The sequence below is a fragment of the Bos javanicus genome, chromosome 11 (genome assembly GCF_032452875.1).
Source record: "Bos javanicus breed banteng chromosome 11, ARS-OSU_banteng_1.0, whole genome shotgun sequence".
NCBI lineage: Eukaryota > Metazoa > Chordata > Mammalia > Artiodactyla > Bovidae > Bos > Bos javanicus.
In genome coordinates this window covers 63,956,303-63,973,121 of record NC_083878.1, presented here as the reverse complement: position 1 = coordinate 63,973,121, position 16,819 = coordinate 63,956,303, and the positions used below count along the sequence as shown (strand labels likewise).

Here is a 16,819-nt window from a genome sequence, read left to right as displayed (position 1 = left end):
CACCTGTTCGAATCAAATAGACTTTAAAATCTCAGTTCTTCCAGAAAACACTTGAAGAAGGATGTACTTTAGTCCATTCAAGTCACTATAACAGAATACCAAAGACTGGGTGGTTTATAAACAAATTTATTTCTCACATTTCTAGAGGCTGAAAGTCTGAGATCACAGTGCCAACATGGTCAGGTTCTGGTGAAAGCCTTCCTTCTTGGTCCACAGACAGCTGTGTCCTCACACGGTGTAAGGAAAATAAGGCAAGAGAGCTCTCTAGGGCATCTTTTGTAAGAGCACTAATCTCATTCATGAGGGCTCCACTCTCATGGCCTGATCACCTCCCAAAAGCTCCACCTCCTAAAACCATCAGATTGATGGGTTGGGATTTCAACATCTGAACTTTGAGAGGACACATTCAATCCACAACAGTCCTACAAAATCACCACTGTTGACCTCTAGGAATGAAAGTATTCAGGCATTGAGCATCATTGGCTGCTACATCAAAAACAGAAAGAGAATCTTATAGTGGAAGAGTACAAGACCCAGTTATGAAGTATTCTTACCAAAAATAAAATCACATCTGAATTGGACCAATCCTGTAAATCCAACCCCAATTACAGAAAATACAGAGCAACATGTCAAACCAACAACATGGAGATGCATCTAGCAAGATCTAGATTAGAAAAGACTCCACAGTTAAATAACTTGATTTGTTCGAGAGATCAATTGCAAAGAGAAACATAAGATGGAGGGAGAACTTAAACAAGAACTAAAACATGCTGCTGCTGCTAAGTCGCTTCAGTCATGTCCGACTCTGTGTGAGCCCATAAACAGCAGCCCACCAGTCTCCCCCGTCCCTGGGATTCTCCAGGCAAGAACACTGGAGTGGGTTGCCATTTCCTTCTCCAATGCATGAAAGTAAAAAGTAAAAGTGAAGTCGCTCAGTCATGTCTGACTCTTAGCAACCCCATGGACTGCAGCCTACCAGGCTCTTCCATCCATGGATTTTCCAGGCAAGAGTACTGGAGTGGGGTGCCATTGCCTTCTCTGAATTAAAACATAACCAATTGCAATTTGTGGACCTTATTTGAATCTTCATTCAAATAAATTTTTAAGAAATCATACTATTGAGATAATTGGAAAATTAAACACTACCTGAATATTTAATGATATTAAAGAAGTATTGTTAAATATTTTAGATACAATGGTATTATAATTAATTTCAAAAGAAAACAGAACTTACATTGTGGAGATTCGTACTGAAATATTTATGGATGAAGTGATATGAATGGTGTAGAATTTATTTCAAAATAATTGATGGAGGTGAGTGGAAGATTAGCAAGAGGCTGTTTAGTTGGCTGGAGCCAAGTGCAGGCACAGGGGGCATTTGTTATGCCGTTTTGTCTACTTCTGGTCATGTTCAAAATTCTCCATAATGCAAATGATAAAATGGACACAAACAATGCCAGCTCTTGCCACTTACCAGCTGTGTAATATTGCCATGTTTCTCAACTGCTCTGAGCCTCAGTTTCCTCAGCAAAATGACCTGCTTATTATTCTGAGGGTTAAGATGGGTAAAGCACAAGACATATGTCAGATAATTAAAATCTCTACTTTTCTTCAAGTATCTTTCAAATCTTTATCTCCAGTTCTAATTACTTATCTGCAACATGAGGCTCTTATTTCCAGAAACTAAGAGATTCTTCTCCAAAGCCAGCACTTTTAAGCAGAAGGACTGCCTACCTACTCAAGAACCATCTGAACTTTCTTCTCTGCTTTCAGCCATAATTTTGTTTCCAATGTCTCCTGCTCCCCTATTATCTTTGCTGGTGACTACGGTTGATTCAAGAGTTGGCCTCTAACCCACTTCTGGCCACTGAGACATGAGAAGTCTGCTAAGGGTTTCTGGGATTGGATTCTTCTCCCTTTAAAAAAAAAGATGTACAAGGAAGAAAGAGGTCTTCTTTCTTTGTCATGAGTTACCTCTACATGTGATGCCTAGAACTGTAACAGTCATCCTGTGACCATGAGTAGAGATAGCTTAGGAGGAACTTGCTAAGGACAGCAGAATAGTAAGGCATAAAGATTCTGGGTTCTCAGTGATGTCACTGAGTCACTGAGTTGGCCAGTCCTGGATTTCTTGTTGTCCATCATAAAAAAGCATCATTACTGTTCAAGCCACTCTAGAGTACGGTATTCTGTTACTTGAAACTGAAAATCTCCTAAATGAAACAGGCTCAGCAGAATCACCTGCAGGAGGAGAGACAGCTACAGGTCTGTCTCCCCCTCACCTTCCACATCTGCCATTTCTCTACTGAGGGAACACTCCCTCTTCCACACCCCAATTCCTTTCTCTTATGTTGCTGCTGATGCTACTGCTAAGTCACTTCAGTCGTGTCCGACTCTGTGCGACCCCATTGACAGCAGACACCGGCTCCCCCGTCCCTGGGATTCTCCAGGCAAGAACACTGGAGTGGGTTGCCATTTCCATCTCCAGTGCATGAAAGTGAAAAGTGAAAGTGAAGTCGCTCAGTTATATCCGACTCTTCTCGACCCCATAGACTGCAGCCTACCAGGCTCCTCCATCCATGGGATTTTCCAGGCAAGAGTACTGGAGTGGGGTGCCATTGCCTTCTCCATCTCATATGCTACCATCCCCATTCCCACAGGTGTATGTCATGTCCCTTATGAGTACTGGGATGAAGAAAAAAAAAAAGGTGAGAACCAGAGCGATGAGCTGAAGGTGGCCACAGACGTGTTTTGTTTTTCTTCTTACCCTCTCTTCCTAGGACAAAGTTAAGACTGGCAAAGTTAAGACAAATTTAAGTGTAAGGGGGAAGAATGAATCCATAAATAAATGCCTTGCCATCTCAGAACTTTCAGAATTAGACTCAACTTCCCCCAAATACTTCACAAACAACACATTTGTGCATCATCTCTTGCCTGGACTACAATGGCTTCCAGTAAGACTCCCTGTCTCCAGCCCCCCCAACTCCCAAAACACAGATCGTTCTCCACCTCCCTTAAAAATCTCTAGGAACTCAGAATTAGCAACAGGATCAAGTCCGAATTCCTTTCATGGAATAAGATCCTTCTTCACTTAACCACAACCTAACTTTCCTGCTAAATCACCTAATTCCTTCTTCTCTCCTCCCCCTCCAATCCATTCTAAGTTCCAGCCACACCAGTCCCAGGTAGAGTCATGAATCAGCCTCTTACTCACATCGTGCTTTTTCTTTCCACCCTACCTATCTAGCTTAATGAACTCCTGATCATCCCTTACTACTTCGCACGGATATCAAGTTGTCTCCACTTCCAGACATAGCTGGCCGCACCTCCTCAGTTTTCTCCTAGTCCTATGACCACACCTCCACAACAGCACCTGTCAGGTCACATTAGAATTATCTGTTTAAACGTATCTACTAAACCAAAAAGTATTCCAGAGATGGAGCCGCATCCTTACTCCCTACAGTAACTGTCACTGAATAAAAGGTGTTGAATTATGGAAAAGAAGGAAGGAAGGTACTGGCATTTTTCCCCTTGCTAAGTCTAAAAACCTGGAAGCCGTGAATTCTCAGAGCAGAAAGGAATGTTACAGATCATCGCGGAAAAACCTTTAAAGATTTAAGTAAACTGACTCTTCTTTGATCCCCTTTACACAATTTGTCACCAAATCCATTTGTCATATCCTCCCTGAAAATACCCACCAGATTCCCCCCACCTCTCCATCCTGCTGACCCCACCCAGTCCATTTCACTCGTTCATACTGGGGTTTCTGAAAGGGCCCTCAAAGAGAGTTTCCTCTCCCTTCTCCCTTCTGAGCCATCTTGTGCACAACTGACCCAAGAAACTTTCTAAACTAGTACTTTTAACATGTCACCCAACCGCCCCAAAGAAGTCTTTTCCATTTCCTAGTGGCCTTATTTTTCAAAGCCAAGCTCTCACTCCACCCCAACCGGCCTCATCCTTTTAGTCCAACTCTTCTGCACACTCCCATACCCACACGCCACACCACAAGTGTCTTGCAGTGTCAGAACATATGGAAGCGTTCACTTCTGTCTCTGGCTTAAGTCTACTTAGGTCCCAAGACACCACCTGGATGTCCTCCTGATCACCTCTGCTCATTTTATACCTAGTCCTCCTCCCAGGTCCCCAGTAGACCTTCCCTCCTCCCTGCACAGATTAGATTAATTCATCCCTTTCCATGAACTCCCATGGCCACAACATTTACTGTTCTGTCTCCCACTTAGAACACAAGTGACTAAAGTGTGGGGAGTGTGTTGAACAGTCTGCCTCCCCACCTTTGACTATCACTACCCTACTCTTCCTTTAAGACTCAATACAAATACCACCTGCCTATGAAACTAAAAAGCCAATGCCTGTGAAATCCTATAGAACTCTGTCAATATCTTTCTTAAGGCATTTATCACATTCTTTCTATTGATGGAACTGTTTGCTGCTGTGTTTCAGTTTTCTGAACATAGGACAAACTCCTGGAAGGCAGGATTTGGTCTCCTCATCGCTGTATCACAGGCTTCCCTGGTGGCTTAGATAGTAAAGAATCTGCCTGCAATGCAGAAGACCTGGGTTTGATCCCTGGGTTGGGAAGATCCCCTGGAGAAGGGAAAGGCTACTGACTGGAGAATTCCATGGACTGTATAGTCCACGGGGTCGCAAAGAGTCAGACATGACTAAGTAACTTTCACTTTCATCTCTGGATCACATCATCCCAGGTGTCCTCAACACTCACTGGAGTGCTTTGTACAGAAGAAGTCCTTATTGTAAGATTCTTCCTTTGAGGACCTGTTTCTCTGTGGTTCTTAACATGGGTGCTGAAGGCAGAAACAGAATCACAATTACTCTGTGTGTGTGCGTATGGATGTGTGTGTATCGGGGCAGAGGGGTGAGAAAGAAATACAGGCACATTTTTGTGTCCGGGTACATGTGTGTACCTGTCCCCCACATTGATATCCATGTGAAATCTTGCTGAAATTGTTCTCTGGAATAAACTTGAAGGGGGAAAGGTTATAAAAGATAAGGCAGAAAGATGGGTCCATTCCCACAAGGTTGGTCTTGGTGATCCCCAGGGAGATTATTGGTTTTAGCACTGAAAGCCCTACACCCAACGAGACCCCTAGATCCTGGGAAACCTGGACAGTGGATTACCCTAACCCCACTTTCAGCCCCAAGTTTTAGCCACCTCCTTGTCCCCTTTTCCTGACTCTTTAGGCCACTGTCCATTCACCAGCATAAGCACGGGGTAAACACATCAATTTATCATAGCCTGCTGCTGCTGCTGCTAAGTTGCTTCAGTCGTGTCTGACTCTGTGCGACCCCATAGACGGTAACCCACCAGGCTCCTCCATCCCTGGGATTCTCCAGGCAAGAATACTGGAGTGGGTTACCATTTCCTTCTCCAATGCATGAAAGTGAAAAGTGAAAGTGAAGTTGCTCAGTCGTGCCCGACTCTTAGCGACCCCATGGACTGCAGTCTACCAGGCTTCTCCATCCATGGGATTTTCCAGGCAAGAGTACTGGAGTGGGGTGCCTTTGCCTTCTCCATATCATAGCCTAGGCCACACTAAACACTGGTAATTCTTTAAATTTCCCAACACTGGATTAAGCCCTGCTCTGCAAAGTGGGTGTTTCAGATCTTCAAAGAAATTATTTCAGCAGATTAAAAATACTTTTGCTATGTGAGGTGCTTTAGCAGGTGGGAAACACATCGAGATTATGTCAATACCCTGGAGATGTTATTGAATGGCAACTTATTTTCTCAATTCACCCTTAAATCACATACAAACAGTTGAGGTAAAGAATCTTCCAGAAAAATGTGAATATTCCATATTTGGTTCTGAGAGTTCCTTTTATTTATAAAATATTTTAAAATCCTTCCATCTTCTTGATATTGTCTTATTTTGATGGTTTGAGAAGCCATATTCTGAACTGTGATATTTTCAAGTCAAATTTTTATGCAGACAAAGCAATCTAAAAATGTTCCGAAACAATGAGCTGTACATAGAGCTTCAAGCCTCCATGACAGTCTTCTTGCTGTTGGCTTGGTGTTTACAGCAATCTTCTGTGTGGGAATATGTTCTCCTACATTTCTATTAGTTCCCACAAGGGAATGACAAAGCCCTTTCAACACTTCTTAAAGCCCTCCTTTTAACCCTCCACCATGTCTAATGCCACAAAGCCAACATCTGAAATGATCATGTATGCACTGGTGTGATACCTGAGGCCCTATAAAATGTACTTAATTTGGTAAAACATTCAGTTAATATTCTGGGAGTTTCTACAAGCTTCAGCATGCAAATTGTTCTAAATGGACTCAAGTGACTGAATTTTTTGCTGGATTAACTGGAGGTTCAGACACCTTCTAAATCCACCATTGCAAGACTCAAAATATGTGCCTAACACTATCCATAACACTGATAGAATCAATTATTTTTAACAGGAAGAAAACTTTAAACTGTCCCTTCACAGTGGCTGTGGCATCAGCTGAATACGGTACATAACTTCTTGGAGAAATATGATTTGATATGACAACATCTGTAACCGTCTGGAACATATTTTTCCCAGGACTTTACTTCAAGCTCTCTACAGATATCAGATGTTCTCCACAGAATCTGTGACATGTCTTAGGATTCTTGAATAAACATCAGTTATGCCTCTGTCTTGAATAGTGTCAATCTGAATTGAAAATCTGCCAGCCTTCTTAACATCACCACCAGCAGACTTCTTAATGAATCTGCTGATACTGTGGATAGATTTCTATTAAAATCAGAGTTGTATAAGCTCATCTTCCACTTACTTTAGAAATTCACTTTAGTTTCCAAAGATCCAAGATGTGTTTGAGCAACAATCTGAGAAATACACACAAGGGTCCTATCTTACCACTTATATTTGCTAGAGCATTTTTTGTCCTGTGATAATTGATAGGGTCCTTTACCAATGTCCTTAAGTCCATTAATTAAGCAAAATAAAAATACTTCAGCACAACTGGTTCTATCTTCATGTTCTTTTGATTATCAAATGAAAGACTGGAGGTGTTATTAATAGCACTTATTAAATGGGAAGTTTCATCTCTTATACCAGTCCCTCTAACATAAATGGTCTGTGAATTACATCTGAAGAACACAATGCAAAAAAAGAACCTACTTAATTAAGCTCAGTAAAGTTGTTTCAGATATGCACAGAGGTGTATATACAAAGACATTCTTCTAAAAGATATCTAGTAATTCCAAAAATTTGGAAAAACTTGCACTATAGGGAATAGTTAATGATTTATTTTATATCCCTACAAAGAAATGTTATACTGTTATTAAAATTAATGTGGGGAAAATATTTTTACTTACATGGAAAAATAGTCCACCATTACAGTTAAGTAGGGGAAAAGAGAATTTAAAGCTAATATCAGAGAAGTCCATCAGTCGTGTCCGACTCTTTGTGACCCCATGGACTGTCGCCTACCAGGCTCCTCCATCCATGGGATTTTCCAGGCAAGAGTACTGGAGTGGGTTGCCATTTCCTTCTCCAGATGATCTTCCTGAACCAGGGATCGAGCCCAGGTCTCCCACACTGGAGGCAGACGCTTTATTGTCTGAGCCACCAGGAAAGCCTAGTATTACAGTATAATAAATTTGTTTATATACTTTTTTCATTATATATATCCACATTGCATGGAAATAAGTCTGGAAAGATATACACTAACACAAGCAGCCATCTCTGGACAGTGAAATTATGGGCAAATGTCATGTTCCAGCTCTTCTTTCTACTACCGCTACCACTAAGCCAAGCCCAATCAGTGCCCAGGGCAGAAAGAGAGAGAACCTGAGCTACAGGCAAAGGACAAAAGGTGCTCACAGATAAACTGACTCCCAGAGGCAATAGCTCAGTTGGTAAAGAATCCACCTGCAATACAGTAGACCCTAGTTCGATCCCTGAGTAGGGAAAATCCACTGGAGAAGGGATAGGCTACCCACTCCAGTATTCTTGGGCTTCCCTTGTGGCTCAGCTGGTAAAGAATCTGCCTTCAATGCAGGAGACCTGGGTTCGATCTCTGGGTTTGGAAGATTCCCCTGGAGAAGGGAATGGCTATCCACTCCAGTATTCTGGCCTGGAGAATTCCATGGACTGTGTAGTCCATGGGGCCGCAAAGAGTTGGACATGACTGAGCCACTTTCACTTTCAGAGGCAGAAGGCTCTGGAGTGGGAGCTGAGAATGTACATTTCTAACTAGCTTCCAGGTAATGCTGAAGCTGCTGGTCCACTCTGAGTAGCACCTCCCTAGAGTTTTCCTTCACCCCAGCTCTCATTAACCAGCTCCCTCATGCCTATACTGCCTTCTATTGTTAATTATGTGTGTGTCTCGATTCTTCCACTAGAATCAAGTATAGGCTCGGGGAGGCCACGGCCCCTGGCCCAAATCTAGTGTCTTCCAAACAGCAAGTACCCATGCATGTTTGTTGCAGAAATTAATGAGGAGACTTTCAGGCATGGTGGGAGGGTACTTAGAAAGATCTGTGACATTTACTACTGCTCATGTGGAACCATGGCATCATAAAAAGCCTCGCCTACACATGGGCCAGAATCACTGCGGGCAGGCCAAGGAATCTTCACATCACAAGCTCTCCAGGTAATTCATCCGCTCACTAAAGCTAGAGATTCTGCCCAGGAAACCAGAAGAAAGGGAGGATTCTTCACTGAGATAATGAAAGCCCCTGAAAAAAATGTGAGAATGTTTTCAGGGAACTTTATCACACTCTATCACACTTTAATCTGCTAACACTTGAGTATGAATTAGTGTCTCCAATTAGCACAGAAAAGAGAAAATAGACACAAAGTTGGTATGATGTGGTAAAAGAAACTTTGCAAAGGTCCAGAGCAGAGCGGAGAATCAGCTTGAGGACCGGATGCCTGTTTCCAAGGGAGGTGGGAATGATGTGCATCACACTAGCCAGAGCTCCTCTTGCTTTCAGGCAGTACAATCCCTAAAACAAAGAGATTTTTTAAAAGAAAGAAAGACAAGAAAAATGTGTCTGTTCCTACTTCCCAAGAATCTATACGCAAGCGCCACACTCAGAGGCCAAGAGCACACTGGACTTGGAACATTTGGCGGCTCGTTCCTTCCCACGTGCTACTGTTTCCAGCTGTATCTGCTGAGAACCAAAGTGTTGGGATCTTATAAAAGGCATTTTGAGAGGCCACAACACTTCCTCTTCTTACTTCAACATGAGGCCCTCAATTAAGCCGGAACTAATTCTTATGACAAGTTACAAACCACAAGCCAAAATAATGAAAACACTGACACCACTCACACTAGCGGAAGACTTCAGGGGGCTCCCATGACAAAGCCCGTTATTCACCCAACTCTCCCAACGGTTCCCAGTGTCGGGCATGGCAGCCTCCCTAAGCCCTGGAGAATGAGGCAGAAAGCAGAATTTCCACTGTGGCACTGATTCAAGCTTCTAGCAGATGGTTCTGCCGATTTGACCAACTTTTTCACAGAAATTTTCCTCTAAATCAGGATGAGGCAGAAGCAAGAACACTAGACTCAGAGTCAAAGGTCCTGGATTCCATATCCTGATTTATCAAAAATGGACAGCTGGAACAGGTTCGTTTATCTGAGTCCTGCAATGTATACACTTGTGTGCATGTGTGTGTGTGTATGAGGCTTCCCTGGCAGCTCAGTAGTAAAGAATCCACCTGGAATGCAGGAGATTTAGGAGACACAAGTTCAATCCCTGGGTTGGGTGGATCCCCTGGTGAAGGAAATGGCAACCCATTCCAGTATTCTTGCCTGGGAAATTAAATGGACAGAGAAGCCTGGTAGATTACAGTCCACAGGGTCAAAAAGAGTCAGACACAACTTAGTGACAGCATGCACACAGGAGTGTGTATATATAACAGTAAACTGGTAGCTTCATAACTGAGATCTGAACACATCCAGTGTTGGGGTTGGGGGGACACCTGTCCCTCCAATTCTCTACGTGCAGGCCTTGAGGGCACGTAGGTGCTTCTTTGCTGGAAAAGGAGTTTGGGAGCATGGGTTAGATAGAGGAATGAGGGCAGTAGAGGAGGGTGATTCCACATCAGCCCTCCACTCTCCCTGGGAGAAACCCTGTCAATCTGGACGTGGCAGGAAGTGATCTACCAGCACAGTGAGGTCCTAGTGGCAGAATAAGTGAAGCCTGAGCTCAAACGAGACACCCTCAGGGGACCCCAGAAGCAACAAAACAATCTTTAGGAGAGCTCCAAGGTCCCACGGTTACGCTAAGGAGAGGCTGAATCCCTCCAGAATTGAGTTTTTCCAGTTAAGAAGACATCCCTCCTACTCGCTGCAGGGCAAGGCCTGGGGACATGGAATGCGCACAAGAACGCTCCTGCCAATGCCTCAGGGCCAATATAGGAGTAGCTCACGTACAGAGGAGTAACTTGCAAACTACATCAGAGATCTAGAGACATGGGATGCTCCTTTTTCCTTTGTTTTCTCAATATGAGGCCAACACCCAAGAGATGAGAGCTCAGACACCAGTGGCAGACTGAGCTCTCAGAGGGCCCAGGAGAGCTACATCGAAAAACATCTTCAGGAAAATGGGTGAAGGCTCTCTTACTTTCCAGAGGGATCTCTGCAGATGGCAAATTCAATTTACTTTTGATACCAGATCTCTTCCCAGCTTTAGTTTCCTTGTCTACATACGGGGTAATGCCACTCAAATACTCTACAGACATTCAAATCAGCATGTTCAAAATTAAATTCATCTCCTTCTATTCATAAATATTAAGTACCATTAAATATATACATTTGTACTTCCCCCAGATTCTAAGCTCCTTGAGAACCGTGACCAGATCTTATATATCTTTGTATCCCCAATGCAAAGACAGTAGAGTCTCAATAGTAGTTCATTGCATTGAAATAAAGTGTTCAGCATTAGCTATGATAATGCTGGGTTTCCCAGATGGCTCAGTGATAAAGGATCCACCTGCACTGCAGAAGACATAGGAAATGTAGGTTCGATTCCTGGGTCAGGAAGATCCCCTGGAGAAGGAAATGGCAACCCACTCCAGTATTCTTGCCTGGGAAATCCCATGGACAGAAGAGTTTGGCAGGCTACAGTCCATGGGATCACGAGAATCAGACATGACTGAGCAACTGAGCATATGATAAGAGTAGCTGCTAGAAGAAATGCCAAAATCTCAGGGACTAATATAATACCATTTTATTTTGTGTGCAATAAAGACCCCAAAATGGATGTTCCTAACTAGCAGATAGTTAGGAAGCCAGGGGATCTGTGATAATTCTATTGAGACCCAGGATAATTCTATTATGTGTCTCTGCCCTCCTCTAGTGTCTCAAAGTCTCTGCATTCAGCACACACATGGGTGTGTGTGTTTGAGAGAGAGAGAGAGGGAGGGAGGGTGTGTGTGATTGAGAGTTAACCTCAATCAGAGGTTAACTGATTGAAAAAGCCTCCATTTACCTGTATCATTGACATAATTTTTAACTATTAATAACATGTCTTTTCACTCTCAAAAGTGTCCAAGTTTGAAGGATAAATGATGCTGTTACTCTATTTATAAACCATCCTTAGATAATCTATGAGCCACCATAAGGCTTCTCGAGGTTTATATTTTTCACCAAGGGCAACTAAGAACCAGTCTGAAGTAAACACTGTTAACAAAGAAGAAAAGGTCAAGAGCGGCATACTCCATTGTACCTGATCACCATTTACTGTCCTGCACAGTCAGATACATTCTTCAAACATTAAAGTTCACTTCAGAGAAATCACGGCCTTCTAGAATATGCCTGACTGTGCGGTATCACAGCAGTGCCCTCAACCTGAAGAGTCTGACACTAAAAAGCCAAGTCTTCTGTTGTAGTCATCGCTGAACTGACTTTCCAGCAAAGGACTAACATTTTCAGAAAAGCCACTTTTCCCTTCCAAAAATAAACAAAAAATATCTACAATCCGATCATAAATACTTTAGTTACAGTATTCATAACATGCCCAAGAAAGAAATTAAGAAACTTCTTCCCAATGGTGAATTGCCTCCCAACTTTAAAAGTAAAAGCCTTTAATTCTGAAATTATAATTATACAGACATGGACCAACCTAACATTTCTTTTTACTAACAGTCCTACTGCTGCTGCTGCTACATAACACAATAAGCAAAGGTGTAAAGGGAATGTTAAAGACTTAAGGGGAAAAAGTTTTCAGGAACCCAAGAGAATTTCACAAGATAGGTATAGAAATACATACCAAATACCAGAAAGGTAGAAGGAAATAACCCAAAAGTCTTCATTAGCCTTACTGGTGAAAATTTAGTTGGAACTACTTGAAATTACACAGGACTCTTTGAGAAACACTCTGCAGTTCAATTTCACCGATTCAGACTTATTTGCCATGTCAATCAGTCAGGATGAAAGAGGCTTTGCCACGCTTTCCCCATCTAACACCTTCTCTAGTTGAGCCTCGTGACGATACTGCTAAGAGGAATATCTGATCAAATGCTTAAGCATTAACCATGTGCAAGGAAAGCCATTAAATGAATGAACCTTCTGTGAATTAAATTGATTTTCTAGAAAATGAAAACAAAATTGAATCCAAGAATAAACTATCTTAAAATCGCATTAGACAAGTAAAAACATAAAGTATTTTTTCACTGGGGCTATAAAAATTAAATTAGCTAAAAGAGGAAATAAATGCTTTCGTGTTCCAAGCAGTTCCACTTATTAGGACAATAGGTAACTACGAAAGAACCAAAACTCTAAAAAAAAACTGTAATTGTTTCCAAGGATGATGCTTTGTGTAGACAAAGGAAAGTCAGCTTTTTCTCTAAGTAACTTTCCAGGAAGAGGAGAATCACATCCAGCGGCTGCTCACAATTGAAGAAGGGAAGGTTATAGAGAAACAGAAGTTTACAGAAATCCACATTTGACTCCAAACTGGCCCCTTGTTGAGGACAGGGTGGGCAGGCTGGCTCCCCCCACATCATTCTCCCCTCTCCCATTCCATCCCTCCCAATCTTTCCAAGAGTTCAGCTCCTGCAGTACATTTCTGCTTTTCATATACAAACTTATTCAAAACACTATTCTGGGCTCAGGAAGTATGCCATGAGGTCTACAAGAAGATTTTTATCATACCCAGATCCCTGTTTTATCAGCAGGTAAGTTCACCAGTCTGTTGTTCCATGTCCAGTTCTAACTGTTGCTTCCTGATCTGCATATAGGTTTCTCAAGAGGCAGGTCAGATGGTCTGGTATTCCCATCTCTTTCAGAATTTTCCACAGTTTAATGTGATCCACACAGTCAAAGGCTTTGGCATAGTCAATAAGGCAGAAATAGATGTTTTCCTGGAACTCTCTTGTTTTTTCCATGATCCAGCGCATGTTGGCAATTTGATCTCTGGTTCCTCTGCCTTTTCTAAAACCAGCTTGAACATCTGGAAGGTCACAGTTCACGTATTGCTGAAGCCTGGCTTGGAGAATTTTGAGCATTACTTTACTAGCATGTGAGATGAGTGCAATTGTGTGTTAGTTTGAGCATTCTTTGGCATTACCTTTCTTTGGGATTGGAATGAAAACTGACCTTTTCCAGTTCTGTGGCCACTGCTGAGTTTTCCAAATTTGCTGGCATATTGGGTACAGCACTTTCACAGCATCGTCTTCAAGGATTTGAAATAGCTCAACTGGAATTCCATCACCTCCACTAGCTTTGTTTATACTGATGCTTTCTAAGGCCCACTTGACTTCACATTCCACGATGTCTGGCTCTAGGTGAGTGATCACACCATTGTGATTATCTTGGGACATGGAACAACAGACTGGTTCCAAATAGGAAAAGGAGTATGTCAAGGCTGTATATTGTTCAGTTCAGTTCAGTCGCTCAGTCGTGTCCCTTTTTGGCAACCCCATGAATCACAGCACGCCAGGCCTCGCTGTCCATCACCAACTCCCGGACTTCACTCAGACTCACGTCTATCGAGTCAGTGATGCCATCTAGCCATCTCATCCTCTGTCGTCCCATTCTCCTCCTGCCCCCAATCCCTCTCAGCATCAGAGTCTTTTCCAATGAGTCAACTCTTCACATGATGTGGCCAACATACTAGAGTTTCAGCTTTAGCATCATTCCTTCCAAAGAAATCCCAGGGTTGATCTTCAGAATGGACTGGTTGGATCTCCTTGCAGTCCAAGGGACTCTCAAGAGTCTTCTCCAACACCACAGTTCAAAAGCATCAATTCTTCGGCACTCAGCCTTCTTCACAGTCCAACTCTCACATCCATACATGACCACAGGAAAAACCATAGCCTTGACTAGATGAACCTTTGTTGGCAAAGTAATGTCTCTGCTTTTGAATATGCTATCTAGGTTGGGCATAACTTTCCTTCCAAGGAGTAAACGTCTTTTAATTTCACGGCTGCAGTCATCATTTGCAGCAATTTTGGAGCCCAAAAATAAAGTCTGACACTGTTTCCACAGTTTCCCCATCTATTTCCCATGAAGTGATGGGAACGGATGCCATGATCTTCATTTTCTGAATGTTGAGCTTTAAGCCAACTTTTTCACTCTCCACTTTCACTTTCATCAAGAGGCTTTTTATATTGTTTCCCTGTTTATTTAACTTATAAGCAGAGTACATCATGAGAAACACTGGGCTGGAAGAAGCACAAGCTGGAATCAAGATTGCCGGGAGAAATATCAATAACCTCAGATATGCAGATGACACCACCCTTATGGCAGAAAGTGAAGAGGAACTAAAAAGCCTCTTGATGAAAGTGAAAGAGGAGAGTGAAAAAGTTGGCTTAAAGCTCAACACTGAGAAAACGAAGATCATGGCATTTGATGGCAAATAGATGGGGAAACAGTGGAAACAGTGTCAGACTTTATTTTGGGGGGCTCCAAAATCACTGCAGATGGTGATTGCAGCCATGAAATTAAAAGACGCTTACTCCTTGGAAGGAAAGTTATGACCAACCTAGATAGCATATTCAAAAGCAGAGACATTACTTTGCCAACAAAGGTTCATCTAGTCAAGGCTATGGTTTTTCCTGTGGTCATGTATGGATGTGAGAGTTGGACTGTGAAGAAGGCTGAGTGCCAAAGAATTGATGCTTTTGAACTGTGGTGTTGGAGAAGACTCTTGAGAGTCCCTTGGACTGCAAGGAGATCCAACCAGTCCATTCTGAAGGAGATCAGCCCTGGGAATTCTTTGGAAGGAATGATGCTAAGCTGAAACTCCAGTACTTTGGCCACCTCATGTGAAGAGTTTACTCATTGGAAAAGACTCTGAAGCTGGGACGGATTGGGGGCAGGAGGAGAAGGGGACAACAGAGGATGAGATGGCTGGATGGCATCACCGACTCGATGGACATGAGTTTGGGTGAACTCCGGAAGTTCGTGATGGACAGGGAGGCCTGGCGTGCTGCAATTCATGGGGTCGCAAAGAGTCGGACACTACTGAGCAACTGAACTGAACTGAACTGAAGTACACCAGCTGCTATAACAAACAGGATCAGATTTGAGAAGCCAGACACAATTTCAAATGTCCAGGTCCCTCTTTTCCAAGGGATGGCTCAGGTTCTACCGATTCTACTGTCTTTCAACCAACTGGATGGGAGCAGAGAGTTGGCTCATGGAAGATTGTGCAGAACTCATTTTCAAGATTCCTTAGAGGCACAGGCTTCTGGGAAATGTTTTTCTCCTCTGGAAAAAAGAGGAAAACCACACACAGGTAAATTCTACCAATTTCTACCACTCTGGATCTACCCATTTGTTCAGAAATAACTTGTTAATCTCTTTTGCACATCAGATACTCTGTCAAGAACTAGGGTAAAGGCTGAGCAGTGTGTTGCTCTTCAGTAATCACAGGCTTATAGGAGAGAAAAATGGGCACATACATAATTACAAATTATAACATGATAAATACTATAACAGAGGCATGAGCAGAGGGCTGAGGAAACCCAGAAAAGAAGCAAGATCAGGAAAGCTTTATGAACATTTGAGTCGAGTCTTGAAAGAGGATGACAATGGCTAATGTTCTTTAAGCATTTTCTACTCATTCAGTACCATTCCAGTGGTTTTCATGTATTAATTCACCTAATCACCACTACTCTAAAGCTAGGTATTATTATTATACCAATAAACAAGAAGCTGAAGCACAGAGAGGTATAGTCACTTGCTCAGGGTCTCACTGTTTACTAGTGATGGAGGCAAGGTTTGGACCCAGGCATTCTATCTCCTGAAATAACTCTCAACCTGCACACTATGTGAAAAAGCCATGAATTCAACAGAAAAGAACGACAAGGCCCCCTCTACTGACAGGAGCCCTGTATCAGCTTTCCATACAGTACAGCAGGTCTGGAGAACACACGCTGATAAGGACTCACTACACCCTCACCACTCGTGCCAGGCAGCTATGGGTGTCAGAGAGAGATGGCCTGGAACCAGAAACACCAATCCAAGGCTAGGGGGATGTCAGGACATTAGGAAGACAGGTCAGACTGGAGAAGGAACCCAGACCTGAATAGCAGACTATCCTGCTAAGGCAGGGCCAGGAGCCAAGCAAGGTATCAGAAGAGGGCGAGTCACTTAACAAAAAGCTATTAAGAAGTTATTAGAGTCAACACCTATCAATCCAAGTTGAAGCTGACCCATAGCCAAAAGCTGTTGGCAGGGGACAGTGCCCTCTCCCTGTGTGCAGGTGATCCCAGGGCTGTGCAGGCTGTCATTGTTACAAATAAGAAAGTGAGATCCCTTTCTGATTCCCTAGGAATTCTGCATCCCCTACTGAGTATTCGTAACATCCGTCTCTGAACATTGCCTGGA

General features: G+C 42.8%; 1 long non-coding RNA gene across 1 annotated transcript; it reads left to right on the top strand.

The window, feature by feature from the left end:
* Nucleotides 1-1,926: 1,926 nt before the first annotated feature.
* Nucleotides 1,927-6,667, top strand: LOC133257219 (uncharacterized). The gene is made up of 2 exons (XR_009739452.1): nt 1,927-2,265; nt 6,449-6,667. It is a non-coding gene; the product is annotated as an uncharacterized LOC133257219 (long non-coding RNA).
* Nucleotides 6,668-16,819: the final 10,152 nt, after the last annotated feature.